Consider the following 5,334-nt stretch of genomic DNA (forward strand, 5'->3'; position numbering starts at 1 on the left):
AGTATCACAGGGGCTCACCAGGCGAAACCCAACGGGATCCAATTGAAAAACGGGGTGGACTCCAATCCGAACAATAAAAAAGGAAATAACTCCTCATCGAACTTTTTTTTTCTGCCTGCTAGCACTCAAATTGAACCGCAAAAATCACTACAGATGTTAATAAACTTGACAGAACTTACTGATTTTCTTTATCAATTATTACGAACGTTGTACGTGACTAAAATAAACGTGGCTTTAGACGACAATAGGAAGGCATTGACATACAGTACACATTGTATTGAAATTAGCCACAACCTTGCTACGTTGAGGATTCCACAACTAATATTATAATGTTATATAAAAAATATATTAAAAAAAATTAAAATCAACCAGGTGTATAACCACCGTGCCACTAAAATATGTGAGTTGCCCCTGCTTTTTCAACATAAGTGCAATACGATGTTGTTGTTTTTTATCCCTGTAAGAGACAATATTCTTCCATCTAACAGATCTGTCATGATTCCCATCTCACCTGAGAGCAATCTGTTGCATTTTCAAGCTCACATATGTATCTGTTTGCAAGCAACTGTATTGGTTCTGCACTTAGTAACTTTGACATATACTGTAGCATATCTTACTTATTTTTAAAAGAAAGTATCATGGGTTTTTTTTCTGAGAATACTATAAGTGACTCCTGGACCATGATCCATCATTGATATCTGCTACATCAATATAACTATAATTGCCAGAGTATCAATAACCCAGTTTACAGTCAACAGACTGTCACATTTAATGCAAATAGAATGTACTGTGCAGTGAGAGGTGCAGAGGACATCTCTTGGTTGTCCTGCTCACACCTGAAGAAGGCTTCACGGCCGAAACGTTGTGTTTTCTTTCTTCTCTTTTCAGCATGGAATAAACCTATTACTTATCTCTTGGTTGTGCTAAGAGGTGGATTTTTAAACTTGCCATTGTAGTTGTATTGCATTTCTCAATCAGCTGTAAGGTTCTTTAATGCCAAACAATGGGTTCTGAAAGTTAAATGTTCACTACTCTGCAATAATATTCTGACCTTATTATAATACAATGGACAAATGTTTTCCCAATTAATAGTACAAAGGATGTGAGACAGCATTAAGGTGGTCAGCTTTCACTATAGAAAAACACTATAGCCGCAATAACCCCTGGAGTGTTTGCAAACTTTGGATTTACTGGTGTCTGTATTGGTGTATTTTATGTGATAGTCTTTTGAGTGACTGGAATATGCCTGAATTTGTTGGTCTGATAGCCTATGTATATATTTATCAACCTGCTGATCTGTAGCAGTCAACAGGTTGTTACTGGTTTATGGAGAACTCTACTTGTTTCCAAACATACAGTAAATATTGGTTGCAATTTGTTGCATTTTCAAGTTTACATATGTATCTGTTTTCAAGTAACTGTACTGGTTGTGCACTTACTAACTTTGACGTATAACATAGATTAGCTATTCTTCAAAGAAAGTATGAGTACTCTGAGCTTGCAGGTCCCCCAGGATTCTAACACAATTTTCTGTCCTGGCCTGTTCTTATGCAGTTTCCTCCAGTGACACCAGTTTGACTTTCAATATTAAAAGCAACTGCTATTCCAGTGTGATATTAATGGGATGACAACATATCTACTAACAAACCAATAGTGCTATAATTTAATCAAACGTAATTTTCATCAAAATTTAATCAAAGTATATGCCAGAAGACCAGTAGAATTGTAACCTGCTTATGACTGTTTGTAAGACTAGGAAACCGGTACATTACAGTACAACAAGTTTCAGTGCTCATTCCAGAACTTCGATGAAGCTGTGGATGTAACAAATAAGATTTTTCCTGAACAGTGCATCATTAAATAGTATGACCGAAATGCAACCCTTTACACGTATCTATTTTAATATCTCACTTGTATTTAGTTTTATTATTATGAATCATTTTAAAGTTCTAGTTTGAAATCTTACTCACTCTATTGGGATGCATAGTGTCACTGTGGTTTCATTAAGGCTCCTACATGAAGGTACAAAATAAGTAAAACAAAATAAAAAAAAGTATAATGCTTTTTAAAAATATATATCTTGCCTCAGACAGGCACGGTGACGCATTGGTTAGCATTGCTACCTCTTAGCACTGGGGCCCTGGGCTCTACTCCCGGCCCTATTGTATGTGCTATATGTGTAGAGGTTGTATGTTCTCCTTGTGTTTGTGTGGGTTTCCTCTGGGTGCTCCAGTTCCCACAGTCCAAAAGCATACTGGTTGGTTCTTTAGCTACTGGGAAAATTGACTACCTATGTGTGAGTGTGCATATGTGTGTTTGTGTGTCTGTCCCGTGACAGACTAATGTCCTGTCCAGAGTGCACCCTGTCTTGAGCCTGTTGCTCTGACTCCCCTGTGACCCTAAATTGTAACAAGCAGTTAGAAAATGGAGAGATGGCTGCATTTACTCAAATTTTGTGATCAGTATAAAAATTGGTCACAGTTATTAATCCTATTTTTGCTAAAAGGGTTCCAAAGATCGTGGGATTTGCAAAATAATTCACATAATTCACTGATTCAGTTCTGACTCTCACCTCTGACTTTCCCCTAATGTTTTTGGTTTATCTTATGATGAAGGGGCATAGCATGATCCTTTAATTTTTTGACTCGAAAGAAAACAAAAAGTTTTTGTTGATATAGACTCAAAGATAGAGACTGTTGTCTGAACTACATTCCCCATAAGGCAGTGGGGAATGACTCGCCATATTCCCTCACCTGATCAATTGGTGGAAGACAATGGGTTCGGTCATATTTAAAACAAGGAAGCTGAGGCGAAGCTCAGCTGTCAGATCGTATTTATTGACAGGGACTGAGGAAATCTGGTTAGAGCACAGAAGAAGAGCTAAGTATTTGTTCTGTTGTAAAAGTGTGAACAGAGTCCAATTCTTTTTACATTCATGTTGAACTGAAGTGTTTTTATGTGGAAAGGTCCTTGAGACATGTTACCATGGTTACCAACATAATACACTAGTAAGACTTAAAGGGGAACTGCAGCCCCAATTTCTCAGACCGGTTATTAAATCTCAGCAACAAAATAAATTAATTGACGGTATAGAATTTTTTTTTACAAATTTTGAATTACGCACAAAATCACGAACCTCGTGAAAGTACTGTAAGTTGCCGTATTATTGCAAACTACTGGTCTCGTCTCGGGCAAGAGCGAGAGTTCTCTTGGACTGTGATGTGATGTGGCCCTTTCTGCTCACTAGTAACAGTAATGACTAATGTAATGAGACGTACAAGTGAATAAGTACAGGTTGTGCAGCAGACATTTCACCGCAGAGATGTTCCAATGTGATCTGCATGCACAGTTAACAAGTAAGTAGTATTTGTTGGCAACACAGTCTCAAATTTGAGAGCAATATTTCTGTTGGATTTCTGTTGGATTAATTGGATTAAATTGGATTCACAATCCTGCTTCTTTACAATGTAAGGACTGCTTCACCCCCCGGACATTCTGTTGCCTCTTTCTGAATCACAGAACATGGCCCTGTGCATACCTGGACGTTTTGTCTATTTTGTGATGTAAAGTGGATGTTTTTCAACTTACTTTCATTGTAGTTTGAAATGCACTCATCAAGCTGATTCTTTCTAAAACCCAGAAATATAAAAAAAGCTTTGCAGTTCCCTTTAAATTTAGAATACTCTGTACATTTTTGGTCATCATATTACAAAAGCATATATGCTGATACGGAATCAGTCCCTAAAGCAAACATCCAACAACCTTTATATTCTTGAAGAGAGAAGACTATGAGAGGGCTCTATCAAAGTATTCAACATCAAACTTCCATCCAGTGAAATTCAGTATCAACACTGAAACATAATTCGAAGGTTGCAAATTGAAACTGTGGAAGGGGCATACTTCTTTCGTTCTTTTAAACGTTGTGGGATTATGGAATAAGATACCCAGTCATGTTGTTGTAGCTGAAACCCTGGCTTCTTTCAAGAAATATCTGAATGAGGACCTTGGGTCAATTAACTACTAACTACCAAAACACTAGATGTGTTGAATGCCCTCCTGCCACATTTGTGATCATTCTGATTTAGATGTACTGTAGTTACAACAGATTTGTAGTTTAAACAGATTTGGGACAATGTGGTTTCATTTATAGGCTTTGTAAAACGTCATAGAAACCTTGCTCCAGTCTGATTTCCCTCTGGCTGCTAAATAGCACTCTTTTAGGATGGTGGCGATGCACAGCCAAAGACAAATGATCAATTTTCTTTTTCTGCTTTTACCAGACACAGAACCTTCTGTTTTTGAACGAGAACTGGGATAGTGGCAGTGTGGCACACTCCATTCTTAACCCGCCATTAAGTTCTAATGAACAGTTTAGGCACTGCTGTTTCTCTGCTGATAGCAAAGCCAGAAGTTTTCTAATGACAGAAGTTTAGTTTTTCCAAAGCTACTGTTAAAGAGAATTCTTTATTGACAGGTGTACTGTATGTGTGGGAATACATACAAGAAAAGGTACTTGAGGTACAGTTTTACAAAATTTACTGAATTTCAAGTTTGCTTTTCCATTTACCAGGAAGGTGAAGAAATCGAGGGAGGAAATGTTATATATAACCCATTCTACATAAAACCTATTTTCATTTCCAATCGTGATCTCTTGTACTTGTTCCTCTGTTGAATGTGAAATTGACTCCAGTCTATACTATTTAGGGTTTATACAGGGTTTTATACACTTAGAGTGAATTTCTTGTCAATCTGCTCCATTCTAGTCTAATGTACTAAGACACAAAATCTAAAATTGCTTTCCATTGAACTCTGTATAGGATTATAGTTTAATTATTTATGGTTTGGTGACCAAAACAGAGCAAAATATTATAAGTAAGTAACTTACTACTATATTATACAGCTCACTCGTATTTTAATAACTGTTTTGATTGTTTTTCCAAGAAGGGATATGGGAGTATGGTACCCAATTATGTTGTTGAAGCCACAATATCCTTGCTTCTTAAAGAAATGGCTGAGTAAGATTCTTGGAACAATTAACTTCCACATGTGCTATATGGGTACCATGGCCTATTTAACTATATAAACTTTCCTATGTCCTTATATTCTCTTAAATAGCCAAAACCCTTTTGTGCATAGCTTATGCAGGTCAGAATCACCCATGCAATAAGCATACAGTAGTGCAAGTTTCTACTATAAACGTGTATCACCTTGTACATACTGTATAGATGTTAACTGTCATGTGCTTCCCTTTCTGCAGTTTTTGGGTTTACTGTTTGCCCCATTTATGTGTCATCTGTAAATTACAGTATACAGTAGAAATCCCATTTGTTGTTA

This window comes from Atractosteus spatula, chromosome 8 (genome assembly GCF_055471065.1).
Source record: "Atractosteus spatula isolate fAtrSpa1 chromosome 8, fAtrSpa1.hap1, whole genome shotgun sequence".
Classification (NCBI taxonomy): domain Eukaryota; kingdom Metazoa; phylum Chordata; class Actinopteri; order Semionotiformes; family Lepisosteidae; genus Atractosteus; species Atractosteus spatula.